Below are 23,439 nucleotides of genomic sequence, written 5' to 3' on the forward strand. Positions count from 1 at the left end.
GTACTAAAAGTGTCAAAATAATCAATTCCTTCACGTTGATGAATTCCCTTGGCGACCAAACGAGCCTTATAACATGAAATAGAGCCATCACTGTTTTGTTTGATTCTGTAAACCCATTTATATCCAATGAAATTCATGTGAGGCTAATGAGGAACTAGACTCCAAGTACCATTACGTAAGAGAGCATCAAATTCGTCACTCATAACAAGCCTCCACTTGGGGTCTTTACTGGCAGTGGTATATGAGGTGGGTTCGATTTCAGGATTATCAACAAAAGTGGTGACTAGGAGGTTTAGTTTAGAGATGGGTTTAGGATGACCCGTTTTGGATCGGGTTTGCACATGGTAAGGTTGAGTTGGTTGGGATGGTGCAGGTGAGTTATGGGCTAGGGTTTCGGGTGGGTTATGGGCTAAGGTTTCAGTTGCAGGGAGAGGTTGTGATAGAGTTTCCAAAATTTCAAAATTTGAATTTGAATTTGAATTTTGACTGGGAAAGGAGAGTTCAAAATTTGAATTTGAATTCGAAGTTCAGGTGGGATGGGAAAATTCAAAATTTGAATTGGAATTTTGGGTGGGATGGGAGATTTCAAAATTTGAATTTGAAAAGTGATTGTCAACTGTAACTATGGTGGGAGTGGAGTGAGAGCGGGAAGGGTGGTTAAGAGGTTGAGTTGCAAAGGGAAACTTGGTTTCCTCAAAAACTACACGTCTAGAGATGTAGGATCGGCCAAGAGTTCGATCATAACATACATACCCCTTGTGTGAGTTGCTGTATCCAAGAAAGATGCATTGCCTGGAGCGATATTGCAGCTTGTTTTTCTTATAAGATCGTAACCAAGGAAAACATGCACAACTGAATATTCTGAGAAATAAAAAATCTGGATCTTTGTGATATAACACCTGAAATGGAGATTTATTCCCAAGTACCGGTGTAGGCATTATGTTAATTAAGAAGACGGCCGTTTCAAAGGTGGCTAGCCATAAAATAAGGGGGACTGAAGCACTAGCCATAAGAGTGAGGGCTGTTTCTACTATATGTCTATGCTTTCGTTCCGCTCTCCCATTCTGTTTAGAAGTGTGTGGGCATGAATACTGATGAGATATACCATTATTTTTTTAAAAAAATGATCAAAATATTCATATTCCTTGGCACCATCATATTGAAAAACTTGAATCTTGGAATTAAAGACATTGGTTGCATAATAATAGAATTGCTTGAATACGAAAATTGCATCAGAACGATGTACAAGTGGAAAAATCCATGTAAATCTACTGTAATCATCCAAGAAAGAAATATAATAATTGTAACCTTTGTGTAGATGGTGAAGGGGAGGGGCTCCAAATATCAGAGTGCAATAATTGCAATGGAGATACTGCCCTTGATTTATTCAACTTGAAAGGCAATTTATGTGATTTTCCCATCTAGCCTGGGACATACAAAACTGGTGAAATAGATGAAGGTTGGTGTAGGCCAGCTCTGCAAAGGAGAGAGTCCAAAGTTCTCTTCGACAAATGCCCTAATCGGTCATGCCACACTTCTTGAGACACATGTTCGTTGAGATGAATAGAGGGAGATGCGGATGGTGGATAGAAGTGATAGAGGCCAGCTTCAATTGATCCTTGAAGTAGAACAGTCCCCGTTTTGAGATTCTTCACAAAGCACGAACTTGGATGAAATTCCATATAAACATCATTATCACTTGTAAATTTACTCACAGAGAGCAAATTTTTAGTAATAGAAGGAACATGTAGCACTTTAGATAAAATAAGAATTTTAAAAGGCGTTGATAGAGAAGCACTTCCAATATTTTTATATGCAAACTTGAACCATTACCAATGTGAAGTTGATAAATACCATGGTAAGGCATTGTTGTATCCATGTGAGTTACATTGGATGTAACATGATGAGTGGCACCTGAGTTAGGGTACCAAGAAGGATCAAATGAAGCCGTGGGTCCTGCCAAGAAAGCTTCTAGAGAAGAATTCAGCTTGGAGGCATTGTCACCTGGTGCATAGCAAAAATAACATTGCACCGCTGTATGATTACTTTTGTTGCAAATTTGACAAGCAACCATAGGGGTAGGGAGGAGAGGTGGAAGATGTTTTGCATGTCGACCACGATTGTAGTAACCTCAAGCTTGTCTTCTGCCATAGCTGTGAAAGGGGCCACGATTTCGGTTAGTGGGTGGGGGGGTTGATCTGGTGGATAGATTAACTTCTGATGAAGGCAAGTCAAGTTGTTGTCTTGTTTGATCTTTGAAGATTTCTTGATTCAGTAAAAGGCCTATGAAATCATCAAGGGGAAGAGGGTCAAGACGGGAGGTAATTGAGGTGGCAAAGGATTCATACTCATGGCCTAGGCCACGAAGCATTGTGAGGATAATATCCGCATCAGAAACTGAGTGAGCAGCAGTGGCAAGATGATCAACAAATAGATTTAATCTTCTGAACATATTCGGCCATAGAAGAGTGGCCTTTGCGAATTTGCAAAAGTTGGTATTTCAATTGCATAATGCGGGCTTGAGATTGGGAGGCATAAGTCCGTTCAAGGGAATTCCAAGCAGCGTGGGAAGTGGTGAGACCAACGATTTGAGAAAGAGCACATTCAGAAAGGGATGAGATGATCCAAGATAAGATCATCTGGTCTTGCTTGCGCCATTGAGAATATGCAGGGTTAGGAATGGAGGTTGATGTGGGTGATGTGGTGGAGGGATTGGCTATGGTTTGAGGAGGAGCTAGATTGGTTCCATCAACATAGCCATAGGTCATGTGCATGAAGTAGAGGAAGAAATTGAGATTTCCAGAGGAGATAGTTGCTTCAATCAAGCTTTACAGGTAGGAGAGAAACTGTAACAACCCCTGTATTTTTAACCCGGGATCCGTATTGCAGGTCCGAGAACCCGAAGGTCTAGTCGGGTAAATTTGTGGAGTGTCCGGATAGAAGTCCATGATCCATACCATGAACCCATGGATCTTGATTCTCTGACTGAAGAGCCTGCCTTGCTTGGTAGTTGGACTTCTAGAAGGCAAGTGATGTCTGGAGATGTCTAGAATGAAGGTAAGATCTCCCCCATGTCTTCTTTAGGGTTAGGTTGTACTTGGACATCAACCCCCCTAGCAAAGCACCCTTGTATAGCAAAATACATGGGGGCGGTTGCTAGTGGCAGTTGATTGAACCAAGTGACCGCCTCAAGCGACCGTCTGGTTCTGGTTGCTGGATTTTGCCCTATTTTTTCCCCTGACTCCTATAAATAGTAACCCTCGCTTATTTTACGAATATTTTATTCGGGATTACCGTTTTTGGAGGTTAGACGGCTGTGGAGAAGTGCTAGAAGCAGATCTGAAGTGTTGTTAGAGTCCAGAAGGTTCTACCTGTCATTCATAGTTGATATGGTTGAGGTAAGTGATTCCCTGTTCACTCATGCTTCACCACTTGCTATGATAAAAGTATATTAGTGTTTCCCTTTGGTTGTTCTTGATCCTTCTATTGCAATGACTACCTTTTTGTTAATCTTGGTGAGATCAGATCCAAAACGAAACCCTTGCTTTCGTGAAAAGGGCTGATCTAATCAAGAGGGAGGTTTCTGGATTTCCAATTTGATGTCTTTGTTTAGGTTTAGTATCACCTGTGGTTATGGGAGTAATAGATTTGAGATTCGGACTATAATCATTCAAAATTCGGATTGAAAACGGATGATCAGAGCCTGAGTTTCGGATTGAAACTCTCTGGTTTTGGGGCGGTCACTAGTAGCGGTCGCTCAACCTAAGCGACCGGCCCGAGCGACCGGCTGGTTTCCAGTGACCAATTGACTTCTGGTTTTTATCCGATTTGATTCATTCGACTTATACCTTATTGTAACCCTGTATATAGGTGTCCTCTGTTTGAAGAGAAAGTTTTATAATTGTTTACGGATTACTTTTTACGGACGAATTACTTATATGCAGGTAAGGGCATACAATCCTGTCTTTATGAATTGACTTGAACATGCTAGTCCAGTGTCTAGTATTATTAATCTTTCATTTCATATGTTGTTGTAACCATGTTTCACATGCTGATCTTGTTACGGATTACTTTTTACGGACGAATTACTTATATGCAGGTAAGGGCATACAATCCTGTCTTTATGAATTGACTTGAACATGCTAGTCCAGTGTCTGGTATTATTAATCTTTCATTTCATATGTTGTTGTAACCATGTTTCACATGCTGATCTTGTTATATGACTGCTGTTTGTATTGTTTATACATGCACTTTGTCGATTATGAATGTGATATGATGTTGGTTGATAGTACGTGGTTCTGATGGAATAGGTATTCTATTTGGATATCTTAGCTTGGGATATCAGAAGGATGTGGTATAGGACACATGCCTGCTGATGTCTCCAGACCTGTCATAACTACTGGATGACATACTTAGGTAGAATCTAGAGTTGCATGGCTAGGTACCCCACATGCTACTACCCTTTCGGTAGGGGAATTGAAGCCGGATGACCCGTGATGATAGTGATGTGACAATGGTCCACTGTTAGTCATATAAATGGTAGGGTTGCATATGTTAGGGTTGGGCTCATGGACGTCCAAGGAACGGACTGGGTGTCGTGAGGAATCATGAGAGCATTCCGCCCCAACAATATGTGGATGACCATAGGGTTATGGAATGAAATCCAATAGCGGTAGCCAGTTCGTGAGGGTTCTCATTCCTAGGTTGCAAAGGATACTGAACCGAGTTGGTTGGTGCCATAGGGGATGTATCTGGACTTCATGTAGTATGTTACCAATATGACCTTACATTAGATTAGAAACCCCGACATACGCTAGTACTCATGCCAATGGTCGTGGTGAGAGAGTGTTGACTTAACCCCAACCATGGTTTGAGAGCCAGGTGTGGACTTTCCATTTTACCCAGGATCCCTATAGAGGTAACCAGTCCTTGCCGGATCAGAGTGACTAGACCTACCTAGAGGAGGGCTGGTGTATATCTTAAAGCATGTCAACTGTTAGAGACTTGCATAGTTAGATCTTAGCAACATTCACACTTTGTACTCATACATATCATATATGCATTTCTGATTGGTTGGACATATGGATGGGAATTGGTATTGTTCTTACTGATTTCTATATTTGTATATGTTTTATTAGCTTGCGCAGATGGAGGAAATGTGTCGGAAGATGGATTGGTTTCCTGTGAAGGAACCTTCCCGTATGAAGAAGATGTGGCATACCCGAGTGTGTGATCCACAGCCCCGAAGACCAAGTATCGAGGTAATCAGCCTCCCACATAGACAATAACATAATCATGAACAATAATAATCAATGTGTAAAAGATAAACAAAAGATCAAAATAAGGAAAGAGTAAATCATATATAATCAGAGTATGAAAGATAATCAGAATGTCAAATCAATAAAGTAAAGTGAGGCGGAATCCCACTCTACAACCAGCGGAAAAGTAGTACTAAAAGAAAAGGAAAAGGAATGAAAACTAATCCCAATAGCAGGTACAATAAGTAACTAAATTGTTCTCAATCTTATAGATGACATCTCTATAAGTATAAATCTCAAAAATGGGGCAAGGGCCTTCCACTCTATGGTCGGACTAAGCATCGTACGCAGCATAACCACCCGCGGAATCTTCAGTGTAATTGTCGTAACCGCAATCACCTTCCTGGAGATATGCCTCTTCTCCTTGAGCTTCTTCATACGAGCAATCATGATACTCGGAACCTGTAGAGTAGTCTAACAAAACATTGCACAAAATGAATGAGTTTCAAAGAAACTTAGTAAGGCAGTTAATCCATAACATAAATGGCAGGATTTCAAAGCAAAGTAAAATGCTATATGATATGAAACACATGATGCAATATGATTCTAACTCTATGTATGCTGATCTCTATTGGCAGACATGCTTTAAGTCATAGCACCGTACTTCTTTAGGAAGGTCTCATCACACAACGCCTTTTGGTAGTGGGTCCGGCATCCCTCGGGACATTCCATGGCTGGGGGTTAAGTCACCACTCTCTCACATCACCATTGGTCTAAGTACTGGCGCATGTCAGGGTCAAAGCCTAGCCAAATGCAAGTCTCCTACTCAGTTACATCAAGTCAGATCCAGATATGTCCATTCCTGGCCCATGGCGATCCTTTCCGGTATCCTTCACACAAGAGTCCTCATAGTCCCTGACTATGGACTCATCAACCCTATAGGTCATCCACATATGGTAAACGGGAAGCTCTCACGTCCCCTCACGGGTTGGTTACCGGTCTTGAGCGCCCGTGAGCCCAAGTCTAACCATATGCAACCCTATCGATAAATGGTCCCCACAATGTGATTCTTGTCCTCTCACGGATTAGTTACCGGTCTTGAGCACCCATGAATCCCCATTGCTACCACCGGTCGTTCGGTCTCAATACCCCTCCGAATACCCCTCTGATTAGGGTCTGACATAACGGGACATCCTAGCCAAACACTACTAGACAGTCCTAAATATGTCATCCAACAGTTTAGGAAGGTGTCCAAAGGGCATCTCCGGAAACATCCCATAATATTCCCGTAGTAGTCCAAGGATAGAAGTGTCAAAAGGACACCTCCCCTTTCCAAACCATACTTAATCATACACAAACATGAATCCATAACATCACATATTTAGTAACTTCATATATGGAAAGAAATCAATAACAACATATATTTTGCGTATAATTAATAAGTAAATCATACATGAATCATAAACAAGTAAAGCTATTGAAATCAAGATAGTACAACAGTAGTATAACATTGTAAGAATCTAATTAAAGAAATAAACTAACAAGATTCAAATATAGAAACTAAGATATGCAATCTATGTAGTTAAGGAAGTAACCATCCTTACCTTTTATAACTCGCAAAGGAATCTTAAGGAATCTTAAGGAATCAAGTAAGATCTTGACAAAACTTGAGAAGAAGGTCCTAAACAAGTGTATACAACGTATTAGGAAAGATATCAAAACATCCAAAACAGACCAAATATTGAGTTGCTGTACTCATTGGTCGATTGACTTGGTCTACTGCCTCAGTCGACCAATGAGTCGACCAACCGAGACAGTGGCCTTCAAAAATCAGAATTTTGAGAATAAAGAACCGAATTTGGTGGTTCAAAAGGGTACTAAACAAGGGGTAAACTACAATGGCAGCATCCTAGTATATAGAGAACTTCAAAACACTAATCGAATCAAGTTTTCAAGTTACAAATTAAGAAACAAAAGTTACCATAATTAGATCAATCATGGTTCTTAAAGAAAGAACATAGTAGGATCAAGGAGCTAGAACTAGAGATTGATAGGTTATAGATCTTGTAAAGAAAACATAGCGATTGACTACTAATATGATCAATAAAATAGATCTAAGAATATCATAATTTAAATCAAAAGATGAACGAAGACAAGATCATGATTTAGATCATGATTCCTTCAAAAGCTTGCAATTGCTTTAGCCATTAATCCTTAGGAAATTATGAGAGATAAGTAAAGAGATGTTTGCAACAGAGAATGCAGCATCTTCTCTACTGTCTCAACCCAAAGAGGAAAGAAATCAAAGATGGAGAAGAAAAAGAGTGTAGACATACCTTTTGATGCAAGAGGAAGAAGATTACTTGAGTTCTTGCGAGGGATCAACCAAGGTTGCAAGGAAGATGTCTTGCAGAGGTCTCTGGTACGTTCCATAGAGTTTGGAGGCAGCAAATACAAAGTAGACTCGAGATTGAACTTAAATAGAGCAAGCAAGACCTAATTAGCAAAAACAGAACCCATTGGTCGATTGGATTGGTCCGGGTCGTCCGGTCGACCAATCAGAACAGCAAGACCAAAACAGGGAAATGAAGGCTTAGATCAAATCCAAACATCAAGGGGTTTTGCACACACACCAAGTGACTTACCTAGTAGGTAGAAATGCCTTCGAACCATGACAGAGAGCACTCCAAGTCCATCAACTAATCCAATCTTCAACATGATACAATTTCCATAAATGGAACACTGACATCAACACTCATGGATTCAAAGCCAGTCACCAAGTCTTCCACTGGGATGGCCCATAGCTGACTTCTTGCTTTACTTCGGGTTGTCGGACCTACAAACAACGGGGTTTCCGGGTCAAGGTTAGGGCTGGGTTTCACATGTGGCACCGGCAATGGGAAATGTAGATAGCTTGTGCGGGAGTTCCTGCAGGTGCATGGAATGCGCTTATCGCACCCATTGATGGGCGGAGGAGACAGGTTGCCATACAGTTTGCTCAACGAATGGAGAAGAACTGAAAGACTCCTTTTTTTGAAATTCATGAAAAACATTACTTAGCTTTAGAGAAAGAAACTGGAAAGAAAATAATTTAATTCTTTTTGATTGCTTTCGCTGAACTCGTATTCTTTTGATTTATTATTCTTTCATTGATTATTTTATTGGATTATTTGGACTCCTGTAATCCTTTTGTTTAATTATTGAACTATTCTTGCTCATGATTGTCTTTACTTGCATTTATTATTACTAATAGACTAGAACCGTGAATCCTGTGACGGATCGCTCCGACGAGTTGTCTAGCGGGTAACCGAGACCGGCGGGTGGGGTGTGACAGAAACGATGTTGGTAGGTGAAATCAGAAAAGAAGCCATGGCAGTGGTGGAGCTGGTCTTAAAGATCGTGTAGACGACGGTCAAAGGCTGAAAAACTGAAGTTAGAATTTCGTTTGAGAGAGAATTCTTCCACACTCAGATTAGTGAGTGGGAGATGTATATTAATATTATATGAATTACAATTCAAATATTTGAGTTTGAACTACAACTTGTTTACAATCAAACTCTACAACTTGTTGATGCTTTAACTATAACTCAAAACTCTTCTTGATCGGATGGAGATAAGATCAATCGATGATAGAGTTAGTTACGGTGGATTTGAATTTGAATTCAGAGACTTATCCTTTACAAGCAACATATTACAAGTTTACGAGTATGATGAAATTTCTAACATGTATGCCATCTCATCTTCTAAAGCTCAACACTTCATGGGTCTCGAAAACCCATCCCTGAAAAGACCTCAAAGTCTAAATCTGCTGAGGCAATGGAAATGGAGACTATTAGGGACAGCATTCAGCTGGCTGCAACTCTAAATTTGAAACATATATGCGTATTTTCAGATTGTTTCCAAGCTGTGAAGATCTTGAATCGCATTCCAAACTCCTACGATTGGGTGGCTTCTAGTCTAGCAGGAGATATAGAGAGTTACTGCAAAAATTTTGAGCTGTTTTTTTCTGTTCGGTTAAGAGATCCTAGAACTCCTTTGCTGATTTTTTAGTTGTTGCAATTGTCAGACGGACACAATTTGAAAGTAAGGCTGCTTGGATATGATTCATTGGAATGCATCACTTATGTAGAATGTACACCCAAAAGTGGCACTTAGAGTTCAGATTAGTACCGGCCATGGTTCCTCGTGTCGGCGATATATTTGCATATTCACAAAAATCACGTCAATCAAATAGTTTTTTAGGATGAATCCACAAATTTCATTCCACAACCAAACATTTAATTTTATAAATTATGACTCATGTAACAAAACAGGCCCTAATTTAGTTTTGAGAATGTAGTTTTCATTTGAAGAGATGCATGTTTTGAGAGTATGAAAGGATATTCCTCTTAAGGGGCATTTTTGTTCAATGAAATAGCATACCCAGACAAAACTGAGTTTGTACTTCTGTATGATAATAGTATGATTTGATTTTATATGTTTCTTTTTCTAGTTTTGATTACTTATAAGACGGGAAAAAAATCCTCTGATCTGCACATCTTTTTTTTTTTAAATGTATCTTGTTACTATGGGGTGGAAATTAAATTACTAATATACGCCGCCAAGTGGGTGTGATCCCAGGACCTCCCCGTGGGAGGGCGGATACTAGCTACCTTTCCCAAAGGGATATGCCATGTCTGTTCGAACAAGAACATCCACAGCCACAAAATTAGTGTTACTGAATCTGTTTTCACAACCAAAAATTTGTCTCCATTGTTGCTCGAGTGTGACCTGGTAATTACATCTTAGTAAGTCGAGTGCAATGGTTGGCTTGTTGGATTTATTCCAGATAAGACCTTTCCAAAGTTAAATCCTTATAATAGTTTCCCTCCACAATGAAAGGGGATGCAAAGAACTGAGGTACTAAGTAAAAAGAACAACATTGGTTCTTAGAAATCCTTAAAGCAATGGAAAGTAGTTAGCTGTTGTCAAAAAATAGAGCAGAATTTCCTCCTTCACTGTTTTAGAAACAGAGTATATACATAAAAAACGAGTTAACTGCCAAAAGAAACAACTTACACAATTCAGATTACATGGAGATTCACAAACTGATATTCACAACAATCATGATAGGGAAACCTAAACCAGATTTTGAACGAAATGGGGCATGGAGGAATAAAAGATTCACAACCTGAACCCCAAATTCACAAATGAAGGAGAAGAAGAAGAACGGGTGAATCAATCAGAGAACTTTTACCTGCAAATCGATCTCTCCAAACCCACAAACACAGTAGTCTAGCTTTCTCCACTAGGCGTCCTCTTCTACTTGCAAGTCTGCAACTGCTCCTGGGGCGAGAGAGATGGAGGAAAGGGAACATCGTGGGAAAATGATGGGAGTAAAATGGAAAGAAACCTTGGGCATCCATATTTAGAACTGGATCACAAAACGGGTTATTATTATTTTTTGAACGGGTCATAAGATGGGTCACTTTCACTTAAAACCCTGCTTTCTAATCTGAACCATTTATTAGGAATATGCCATGTGTCAAATTTTGGTGCCGCACTGTTCGTGCACAGCAGAGGATTTTTTTTTCCATATAAGATTATCTATGTCAAATAAATTGAAAAACAATCATCTGGTTAGGGATTATCATGTTCCTATTTGCTTAGTTTAAGCATTCGGATTCTCCTAAGTACATCCAATAAAGTTTTGTTGCAATTCAACATGCCGATGCTGTGGTGTAGTGGTTATCACGTCAGTCTTACACACTGAAGGTCTCCAGTTCGATCCTGGGCAGCATCATGAATAATTATTTTTATTTGCATAATGAATGGACTGATAATCTTTCTTATAAATTTACCTCATTTCAAAGAGGGTTTTGGCGAAATTCGGTGAATTTCGCCCCCGGCGAACAGAAACCAGGGGGCAAACGATAATTGTCGGAAATGGCGAAATAAACTGATTTTCAGGCGAAATCTTCGAAACTTCGGCGATCACCGAATCCAATCCAATTTTTTTCTCTTTGATTGCGAAAGTTTCGAATTTTTTCTCTTTGATTGCCGAAGTTTCGAAGATTTCGCCATTTCCGACAATTATCATTTGCCCCCTGGTTTCGGTTCGCCGGGGGCGAAATCACCGAATTTTTTTCTCTTTGATTGCGAAAGTTTCAAATTTTTTCTCTTTGATCGCTGAAGTTTCGAAGATTTCGCTGGAAAATCAGTTTATTTCGCCATTTCCGACAATTATCGTTTGCCCTCTTTGATCGCCGAAGTTTCGAAGATTTCGCCGGAAAATCAGTTTATTTCGCCATTTCCGACAATTATCGTTTGCCCCGGTTTCGGTTCGCCGGGGGCGAAATCACTGAATCTTTTTCTCTTTGATTGTGAAAGTTTCGAATTTTTTTCTCTTTGATCACCGAAGTTTCGAAGATTTCGCCGGAAAATCAATTTATTTCGCCATTTCCGACAATTATCGTTTGCCCCCTGGTTTCGGTTCGCCGGGGCGGAAATCACCGAATTTCGGCGATCGAAGAGAAAAAATTCGAAACTTTCGCAATTAAAGAGAAAAAAATTGGATTGGATTTTTCCACATATATAATCAAAGTAGAGATGAGATCAGAGAATAGAAACCAATTCACGAAAATTTTAGCAGTGACAAAGGAAAATGTTCAAGGTGAGAATACGATGGGAAGACGAGGCTTTTAGCGTTTTTGGCCTTTGTGGTGCTCTCAGTGTCAGAATCGCTAAAATCACTGCCTGAAAAAAAACAGCGTCGGAATCGCCAAAATCACTGCTTGAAAAAAAAAACACTTTCGCCGGAATCACCCTGTTTCTCCTCTTTTTGCCTCGCCGGAACCACCCTATATATTTTTGCTTGTTTAAAATATCAGAGAACAGTGAGTGACCTGAAGAGGTGAACTGTGACCCAATTCCCACACGCAACCCAACTTTAAAAAATAAGAAAAGAATAATACGTGAAGTCTGAAGTGAAGAAATATCTTCTCTTGGGTTTCATGATGATGGAAATGGGCTGGGGATTTGGGGTTGCGTGGAATGAAAATAGGCTGAATTGGGTTTGTGTGATGGGGAAAATGTGTTGAAAAATATTGATTTTTATTAAAAGTTGTGAGAGTGAGACTCATGTCATACACTCATACAGTATGAGTCATACTATCATGATATTTCATATTAAGAGTTGGGAATGGGTTCTGGGAAATTAAATACCTTGAGGAGATCAGCAAAATCGCCAATTCGCCAGGTAGCGAATCGGCGATATCGCCCGAGATTTCGTTCCCTAGTCTCTAGTTCGATCCTGCGCAGCATCATGAATAATCATTTTTATTTGCATAATGAATGGACTGATAATCTTCCTTATAAAGTTTTTTTTTTTTTGGGTGAAAAAATAAAGACTTTATTTATTTAACTGAAATTTCCGCAGGATCTTACACATTAAAGAGTCAAAGAGTAAAATTCAAGATAAAAAGGGGGGGGGGGAGAAGTGATACATGAATCAATCCTGTGAGAAGGCCACTGAAGTGATACAGTTTATTTCTTATAAACTTATGTCATTTCAAAGAAAGGACAATCTTTTTATAAGACAACAATTGAATTATGGTAATGGAGATCCACATGAGAAATTAGAGAGACCACGTTATTTGAAGATGAGCATGGAATGTTTGGTATGATGCATTTTGAACTATGAGGTTGGCTTTTTTCTCGTCTCTACTTATTTGACGAAGAATATCTCCACCATTCCAAGTTTTCAAGTTATTACAATTATAGCGAGTGAAATACTTACAAAGAATTTATGAAAAAAGAAAGAAGATACTTACAAAAATAAATGGCATTTCAGGGAAAAAACGAGAGTATGTATATGAAGCCACTTTCAGTTAATGAATGAAAGATTCACGAGGATAACAATTGAATTATAGTGATGGAAATTATCATTTCAAATCATAGAGATATCACGTCATCTAAAGATGAGCATGGAATGCTTGATATGATGCTTTTGTTTATGCATAAAACCCACCATATGAAACAAATATACCTAGCTTTAAGTCGCCATTTTGTGCCATGGAATTGACGTACAGGGTCACTTGGTTAGAACTACCGGCTGATACCTATTTACAGAAGCTGTACTTGTGATGCCTTCAGGTGCACTTCTTGCAGAATCAATGTTACACTCCTTTGCTTCTCCTTTTATGAATTGGGAAAAGCATATACAGAGTTGGTTTTAAAGCTCACACACATGAGCAGTCACAACAATAAGAAGATTCATTACAAACAGCAATTCAGCATTTACATGAATGACTGACACAGATCAGTATATTCGCATTCAGCTTTAGGAATCAACCATTTAGTGTGATCAATTTTAAAATTGGCAATCCAAACATATATAATAGGCAAACATTGTCTGGTCATCTACAGCTTATATTGTCATCCTAAAATGTCAATTCGGGTTTGGTCAACTGCTGGAGGGAGGGAGGGAGGGAGATCGCACAAACACAAACCCACCTGAGGCCCCCAATTCATATGTTTTTCAGCAGATCAACATTGGGAAAACAGTAAAATAAGGGTTGGAAAATCCAAGACTATCAAGGAGACGGACCAAGAAAGAGACTACATACGGGTGCATGCCAATGCAAAGGAGGAAGTATATGATTTGATTTTGGCTCTGAAATATGACTTCTGACCAATTCAGATCATGTCTTACCTATCTGACAGTGAGAATTACCACATCATGGATTATCAAAACAGCCCATCTAGACAGAACCATTCTTTTAGCATTTTATCTCATAATAACAACGCCAAGATACAAATTTGACAACCGCTATTTATTAATAATTAACATATGAACATATCATTTTCATGAACCTAAATTTATCATCAAGAAGATGGAGAGAGAGAGAGAGCTTAACTTACAGAGCTCAGTAATACAAGGTCAGCACCAAAAGTACAAGCAAACCTAAATGTTAGATCACTGACAGCTCTGTTAAAAGAGCAGAAGCAGACGGAAGGAAGGTATAATTGCATTTTTCTTTTGAGTAAAAGTTCACAACAGAACCAAAAAAGGTGAACCAAGCCAAGCAGGAATGGTAGATCCAAACTCCATTTGATATCAAGAATCGGACCCCAACCGAAGTTGCAGACAGAGCAGCTAAAGCCCACTAGGAATATTTTGAAGCACATAAGCCTATACCACTGTTGGGGCAAGCCCATTACCAATGGAAGCCAACCTCCCATCAAATGAGATGATTTGAGATTTGAGATTGAGGAATGTCCTGTTGACATTTTTGTCCTTGGACATCAGAGGGAATAGTATTGGATGTTTCCGATGATGTCCATTGACGCTTTCCAGGATTATTAGATGTTGTTGGAATTTATTAATATGATTAATAAATTAAATGCCCAAGGGCAATATTGGAAACTCACTATTAGGGCGGTTACAAAATAGGGTTATATATTTTGGTAACCACCGCATTAGTGAGTAACTGAGTGATTCATTCGCACGAGATTTATCTCTGAGAAACGGCGGCTCCATCTCTCTCTTCCTCTCTCTTAGAATCGCAGGCTTGGAAATTTTTCCTTTCCTAGTTTTTGATCTTCATTCCATTAATCCACGACATTTGGGTTGTGGATATTATTCCCTTTCCCAGTGATTGTGGAATCTCCCCGGTAAAGCTTTGGTGGTGGAACGAGAACGTGGATCTAGACTTCCGCTGTGAATACTTCAAGTAAGGGAAAACGAATCCAGGTAAGGAATCTTTCCCCCATCAATTAATTGAATTGAATTAATTTTGATGTATTACCAACATTGGCATCAGAGCCAAAGGTTCCCACGGTTCTTTGTTCCTCCCCATTGTTTATTTTAATTGTATGGATCCAATGGGAGGATCAAGGGTTTAATACGAAACCCATGGGAGAATTGATAGGGTTTTTGGAAACCCTTAATTTTGATTCGAATCCGAGTGGGAGGATCCCTGTGAATTTCCCTAATGAAGATTTGCATGAATTGATAATCCATGATGATAATTATTTTTGTTTAATAATTGATGCTGGATTTTTTTTCATGTATTTTTTTTGGATGATTTTTTGGGTGAAAAAACGTGTTTTCCGTTTTTTTTGAAAAAAATTTCGTTCAAGAAAAATTGAAAAATCGTCGTTTTTGGTCACTGTGGACCAGAGGTCGTCCGTCTATTATCAGAGTAGTCACAGTGACCCAGACAAAATTTCCGTTTGGGAGACGGTCATCCGTCTGGTCACAAAATGCCAGACGGAATTTCCGTCTGGGCAGACGGTCATCCGTCTGGGCATAAAAGGCAGACGGAATTCCGTCTGGGCAAACGGCAGTCCGTCTGGGAGATGGATTTTTTTGGATATTGGTCTGTCCGATTCGAGAATGTGTTTCTAACTTACTGGACACCAATGGCCCGACAATTTGTGTGATGTTTGGGCATTGAGGGCCTATTGGGGCCTAGTGGGAGCTAATGAGGTAGAAGTGTTCTGTGTGAACCACCTCATAGCTTTAACATAATTGCATGTTTTATTTTAATAAAACTATTTTTTTTATTTATGGGTCTATCAATCATGTTTCTTGCACAGAGTGAAGCTAGTGTATAAGTCTATGTGGGTTTGCATGAGAATTTGATTGAATGTTTTTTTTTAAGCATCTCTTTTGGTTTAAGTGCTTATCCCATAGGTTGACTATGCTAGTGTGATTTGTTGTTGCATGAGTTGTGTTTTATGCTAGATTTATTGAACTCATTCTTGTATATAATATCTCTAGAAAAATGGCTACTACCAAGAGCATTGTTGCTGACCTCACTAAAGGAGATAAGTTGAATGAGAGGAATTATGACCTCTGGCACCGAAAGGTGCAATATCTCCTGGAAGAGCAGGATATGCTGGAGACCATAAACCAAACCATGAACCCACCTGAGGAAGGTACCACTGCACAAGCATCGCAGGGACCTTGATACATACAATGCTTGGAAGAGGAAAGACCGGGTAGCCGGGATTACAATCCCGAGCTCCATGAGGGATGACCTGATGCTTCGTTATGAGAAGCATATGACTGCAAAGTCTTTGTGGGAGGCTGTGAAGTTCCAGTATGGAGGGACTTCCACCACAAGAGGCCGCCAGCTCGGACTCACTTTTGACGGTTATAAGATGCGCCAGGGTCACACCATGAGGCAGCATATAACCATCATGTCTAACATGATTAGTGAGTTGAGCGCATGTGGGCGCCAGAAGACTGATGAGGAGCAAGTCTCCGCAGTCATCGAGTCATTGCCAAAGACTTGGGAGCATATGAAGATCTTCTTGACTCATGCCGATGAAGTCAAGACTTTCGATCAAGCTGCCAAGCACCTTGAGCTTGATGAGGATCGGATGTTGGCCGATACCCACAAGCGATGTATTTGCTACTGAAGCTAGCACTAGTAAGGGTGCGGGCTTCAAGCGCAAGAGAGAGAAAGCTCAACCTCGGCGGTCCAAGCAAAGTAACCGGGGTGGGAACAAAAACAAGAGTGGGCCCAAGCGTTCAAGGGGGACTAGTGCTTGGCAAGAAGAAATCAGCTTTGATTTGCTTCAAGTGCCGCAAGCCTGGTCATTTTGCTCGTGATTGCACTGAGCAAGAGGTATGTACTGTGTGTTATACATCATCTTGTTATGTAACAAGTTCTACTATGCTTGCTGAACTAAATCATTTGTGGATTGTTGATTCAGGTGCGACAGAACACATAACAAGGGAACGCTCGAGCTTCGTGGAATACCGTCGTATTCCAAGAGGAAGCAAAAGAATAACGATGGGGAACAACTAAAGCGTGGAGGTTCATGGCATAGGCACATGCAAATTAGTTTTGCGACGTGGCCGTGTAGTTGTTACTCCATGATGTGTTGTATGCTCCGGACATTCGGCGAAATCTTGTTTCTGTTATTTATCTTTTAAGACATGGTTTTAGAGTTGTATTTGAAAACAATTCTTTGGTTTTGTATCTGGGTGATACAGTTTATGGTTATGGTTTTCTTGATAATGGTTTCATTGTATTGGATACAATTGATTATTCATTTAATTCTAGTAATGCTTTTGTTTGCCAAAATACTGTGTGTATTGATTCTAATTTGTGGCATGCTAGACTAGGACATATTGGCTTAGATAGGATGAACAGGTTGGCAAGAGAAGGTCTCTTAGGCCAAGGTTCACTATCCTGATTTGCCAACTTTGTGAGTCATGTCTAGCAGGAAAAGCAACTAGAAAACCATTTAAAAAGGCTTTGAGAGCCTCTCTTCCTTTACAACTTATCCATTCAGATGTGTGTGGACCCATGAATGTGCATACTAGAAAAAGACAGGCTTATTTCATCACATTCATAGATGACTATACACGGTATGGTCACATTTATCTAATTTCTCATAAGTCAGAAGCTTTGGAATGTTTTAAGAAATTCATGAGCTTAGTTGAGAATCAGTTAGATAAAAAGATTAAAACTCTTAGAACGGATAGAGGTAGAGAGTATCTCTCCGATATGTTCAAAGGGTTATGTGATGAAAAGGGGATATCTAGACAACTTACTATTCCAGGGACTCCACAGCAAAATGGGGTTGTTGAGAGGAGGAATAGAACCTTGCTAGACATGGTGAGATCCATGATGGCGCAGGCAAATCTACCCATCTCTTATTGGGGAGATGCTTTGCTAACTGCGGCCTATATCCTCAACAGAGTTCCAATCAAATCGGTTCCTTCCACACCATATGAGTTGTGGACCGAAGGAAGCCAGATTTGAGTTACTTGCGCGCATGGGGATGTGCGGCATATGTTCACTCTACTTCTCACCAATATGGAAAGCTTGGACCCAGAGGAAGAAAGTGTATCTTTGTGAGATATTCTGAACCCTCAAAGGGCCATGTCTTCATTGGACTAGATGAGAGTGAGAGGAGAACGGAACTTGAGTCTAGGGATGCAACATTCTTGGAGAATGATTTTCCATCTCTTTCAGGAGTTAACAAAGAATCATCGGAATTCTTTGAGATACAAGATAGTGGTCTTGTCACTCCGAGGATTCAGATTTCTGGATAATGAACCCGGGGTTCATCCGGAAGATCCTAGTGGGAGTGGGAGTGCAGATGTGATAGTTACCTTAGACGGTGAGCAATCTGACATGCACTTGCGCCGTAGTGGGCACGGGCTAGTTCCTCGTCGACGTTTCGACATAGAGGATGAAGCCTACATGGTAACTCCTGAAGAGATCGGCGTGAGATGATTTCAGTCGATGAGCATGAACCAAAGAGCGTGCAGGAAGCTCTTGCGGGGTCAAGCTCAAAGGAATGGTTAAAAGCAATAAAGGAAATGTTGGAGTCGATGAAAGTTAATCATGTCTGGGACTTGGTTGACTTGCCGCCAGGCCGAAAGGCAACTGGGAACAAGTGGGTTCTTAAGATCAAAAGAAAGGCGGATGGATCTATTGAGAGATTCAAGGCTCGTTTAGTGGCTAAGGGCTACACCCAACGAGAGGGCATTGATTATGAGGAAACTTTTTCCCCTGTGGTTAGGTTTGCCTCAATTCGCCTCATACTAGCCATTGTTGCTCGGTTGGACTTGGAGCTTTATCGGATGGATGTAAAACTGCTTTTCTCAATGGAGAACTTGAGGAAGAGATCTATATGGATCAACCTCAAGGCTTTGAAGCACATGGACTTGAGCGCAAAGTGTGCAAGCTTAAGAAGTTCATATATGGCTTAAATCAAGCATCTGGACAGTGGAATGTGCGCTTCCACCAAGCTATGATGGAAAATGGTTTTTTCATGCTTGAGGAAGACCACTTGTGTTTACACCAAGAGATCGATAATAATTATGTCATTCGACACTCGTATGTAGATGACATACTTATGGCTAGCAATAGCAAGGAGCTATTGGAAACCATTAAGAAATGGTTGTCCTCCGTATTTGATATGAAGGACATGGGTGAAGCAAGCTATGTGCTTGGTGTCAAGATTGTCGAGAAATAGGCAAAAGAGATTCCTGGGTTTATCTCAAGAGACCTATATTGACAATGTCTTGACGAGATACAGATGCACAACCGCAAACCAATTGATACTCCGGTGGAGAAGGGTTTGCATTTGAGCCTTGATATGGGTCCTAAGACTCCGGAGGAGAAAACCAAGATGGAAAGAGTTCCATATTCTAGTGCGGTGGGTAGCCTTATGTACGCTATGATGTGTACTAGGCCGGATATTTGTTATGCGGTGGGTTTGGTTAGTCGGTACCAATCAAACCCGGGCATAAAGCACTGAAAGCGATCAAGAGGATATTGAGATATCTCGGAGGAACGAGTAACTACATGTTGTGTTACCAAGGATCGGATTTGCGGTTAGTTGGCTATAGTGATGCCGACTGGGCTGGAGACATCGATGAGCGCAAATCAACCTCTGGATATGCTTTCTTGCTGAATGGCGGGGCCATTTCGTGGTGTAGCAAGAAGCAGGCTTGTATATCCCTCTCAACCATGGAAGCAGAGTATGTGGCATGCTCAGCTGCGGTTCAAGAGGCTGTTTGGTTGAGGAGATTCCTTCGACATATTGGGATTGTGATGACATCCAAAGAGGCTACCCTTGTCTACTGTAATAGTACGGCAGCCCTTAGCTATGTCAAGGACCCCAAGTATCATGGGAAGACCAAACATATACAGTTGAGATATCACTTTTTTAGAGACATTACATCAAGAAAGAAAGTTGTACTTAAGCACATATCTACTAGTTTGATGGTAGCTAACCCTCTTACCAAACCTATAGCCAAGGATGTTTTTATTTCTCATGTAAAATCCTTGGGCTTGCGTAGATTGTGACTTATTTTTTGTACTGAGACTTTCTTATTAATGAGTAATATGAGTTCATTCCAGCATTTTTTTTATTCACTTTCTGTGTGATTGTGTTTTGCTAGCATAAAACAAGATATGTCAATAGGCAAGAGAATGGCTCACTCACACGAGCATTCGCCTCTGGCGCCTTGGAGACGAGCGGAGATGAGACTGATTGTGAATGACTTTGTGTAGGTCAATTCATAATCATGATGTCGCCTTGATTTGGAATCAAGATGAGTTTCTCTATTATAAAGAGAATCGACATGAATGTTCCCACTATTCATGTTGCCTATAGGAGCTAGGTGCGAGTACTTTATGTGGCGCTAGGGTGGCGACAATGAAGAAACTCGAGTTAGGCGCAAGAGGTTGCGACTAGACTAAGACCTGTATGGTGTTGAGAAGGACATACGTTCTATTGTATATAGAATGCTCCACCATAGCACATATATCATACTATGTGTGCTTAGCGATCATTGGAAATAAGAGGATGGATCCCTGCTCCTCTCATTGTGTGAGTCCTGGACCTTATGGTCCATTAGTGTTCTTAGTGACTTTCGATGACATCATGAAACGAAGGGTTGATGTGGCTACTTTGGGGTGTTACCTATGGTCATGATTGATTCGACCTAAAGCGGCACTACCAGGAAAGGAGTCAATCCTAAGTGTAGTGATGGTCTGGGGCGAAAGGAAAGGTTTGATTCAACTGCACCCTAAAAAGTGTTCTCTGGCGCCAATTGTATGTGTTACTGAGTAGTGAACATTTTAAGGACAAGAAGGTGATCTCTCGGAGGGATCGAGATACCTTTAGTCCGGTGAGTTTGAATAAACCTAGGACACTGTGTTATACTAATGCTTATTTGATTTGTTTCTATGAGTGATGTGCCATTCGGCCTTCTCGGGAAGGTTTCTAGTTTGGGGCTCACGCGTGCAGGTATATCACCGGTCGCACAACCCATTTTGCCAGTATGACTTGTGGATGTTAGTGTCTGGGACACATGTGGTCTATGTATCTGGGATACATAGTGAAGAGATCAATATATATATATATACCTGGGATATACATGTGTGTACGGGACACAAGAGGTCTATGTATCGGGATACATACGGAGAGAGATTGAATATGTATATCTAGGATATACATGTGTGTCCGGGACACAAGAGGTCTATGTATCCGGGATACATAGCAGAGAGATTGAATGTGTATATCTGGGATATACAAGTGTGTCTTGGACACATTGAAAGATTAACACTTGCCCTTGTGCAAGTGGGAGCTGTTGGAATTTATTAATATGATTAATAAATTAAATGCCCAAGGGCAATATTGGAAACTCACTATTAGGGCGGTTACAAAATAGGGTTATATATTTTGGTAACCACCGCATTAGTGAGTAACTGAGTGATTCATTCGCACGAGATTTATCTCTGAGAAACGGTGGCTCCATCTCTCTCTTCCTCTCTCTTAGAATCGCAGGCTTGGAAAATTTTCCTTTCCTAGTTTTTGATCTTCATTCCATTAATCCACTGCATTTGGGTTGTGGATATTATTCCCTTTCCCAGTGATTGTGGAATCTCCCCGGTAAAGCTTTGGTGGTGGAACGAGAACGTGGATCTAGACTTCAGCTGCGAATACTTCAAGTAAGGGAAAGCGAATCCAGGTAAGAAATCTTTCCCCCATCAATTAACTGAATTGAATTACTTTTGATGTATTACCAACAGATGTCATACATAGGACTTGTCTAGTAGTATTCGCTAGGATGTTCTTGTTGTATCAGACCCGATTCGGAAGTGTATTGAGACCGAACGACCTGTGGTAGCAATGTGGATTTGTGGGTATTCAAGACCAGTGAGTTACATCCATGAGAAGACATAGATCACATTGCGAATACTCGTGAGAGGCCATTTATTGGTAGGGTTGCAAATAGTAGACTTGGGCTCACGGACGCTTAAGACCGGTAACCAATCCGTGAGAGGACGTGAGAGCTTTCCGTCTATTATTTTTGGATGACCAATAGGGTTGATGAGTCCGTAGTCCGAGTTGGTTGTAGCCATAGCATACGTGATTCTAGTGTGAAGGATACTAAACCGAGTTTGTTGGTGCCATAGGGGAAGTATTTGGATCTGACTTGATACTACTAAGTAGATGACTTGCATTGGGCTAGGCTTTACCTGATTGACATGCGCCAATACTTATACCACATGGTGATGTGAGAGAGCAGTGATCGGAAACCCAGCCATGGATTGTCCGAGAGGGATGCAGGACCCATTACCAAACAATGATGAGTTATTGGACTATTCCAAGAAGTATGGTGCTATGACTTAAAGCATGTCTACCATAAAGATTAGCATACATAGAGTTAGATTCATACGTGCATTGTCTGTTTCATATCATCTTGCATCATGCTATGTTTTGTATCATGTATTTATGTTATTGTGGAATAATTACCTTGCTGAATTCTTTTGAACTCACTCCTTTTGTGCAGATGCTTTGTTAGACTATCCTACAGGAATAGAAGAGCTTGATGGCTCCTACTATGAGACGACCGTTGATGAAGCATACTACCATCAAGGTGCTCACGAAGATTACTCTAAAGATCCCTCAATGGATTATGCTGCATACCAGGATTAGTCCTACCCTGGAGCGGAGTTGGCCATGTCTAGTTTCATTTGTTTATGTTTATGAGAATATTTTGTATAAGACTGAAGAAACATTAGTTTAGATGTTCATCCCTTTATTTTCCTCTTTTGAGGATTGGATTGTAAACTTAATTATATTCGTACTACTTTCCGCCTCGATTTGGGGAGTGATTTCTCCATATACTATTTACTTATGATTTTCATATACTGGTATCATTTAAATCATGCACTCTGATTATATTATCTCTCTTATTCTTATCGATCTTATTGTTTATATGATATTATATTGATTTTATCCTGCTCATGATTATGTTATTGTATATGTGGGAGGTTGGTTCCTCGATACTTGATCCTCGGGGCTGTGGATCACACACCCGGGTATGCTAGGTAGGGTATCGGCTAGGTGGATGTGACAGCACTGCTGTGCACAGCAAAAGTTTTTTTTTTTTTTTTTTTTTTTTTTTTGTCAAATAAGACTATCTATGTCAAATAAATTGAAAAACAATCATCTGGTTAGGGATTATCATGTTCCTATTTGCTTAGTTTAAGCATTTGGATTCTCCTGACTGTATCCAAATAAAGTTTTGCTGCACCTTCAACATGTTGATGCTGTGGTGTAGTGGTTATCACGTCAGTCTTACACACTGAAGGTCTCCAGTTCGATCCTGGGCAGCATCATTAGTATTTATTTTTATTTCCATAATGAATGG

General features: G+C 40.3%; 2 non-coding genes across 2 annotated transcripts; both read left to right on the top strand.

Annotated features, from left to right (window-relative positions):
• The first annotated feature begins 10,967 nt into the window (after positions 1–10,967).
• TRNAV-UAC (transfer RNA valine (anticodon UAC)) lies at positions 10,968–11,040 on the top strand. Its single transcript has one exon. It is a non-coding gene; the product is annotated as a tRNA-Val (tRNA).
• A 12,294-nt stretch (positions 11,041–23,334) lies between these two features.
• On the top strand, positions 23,335–23,407 carry TRNAV-UAC (transfer RNA valine (anticodon UAC)). The gene has a single exon. It is a non-coding gene; the product is annotated as a tRNA-Val (tRNA).
• The last annotated feature ends 32 nt before the right edge of the window (positions 23,408–23,439 follow it).

The sequence above is a fragment of the Hakea prostrata genome, chromosome 2 (genome assembly GCF_041222555.1).
Source record: "Hakea prostrata isolate BN-2017 chromosome 2, UWA_Hpros_2, whole genome shotgun sequence".
NCBI lineage: Eukaryota > Viridiplantae > Streptophyta > Magnoliopsida > Proteales > Proteaceae > Hakea > Hakea prostrata.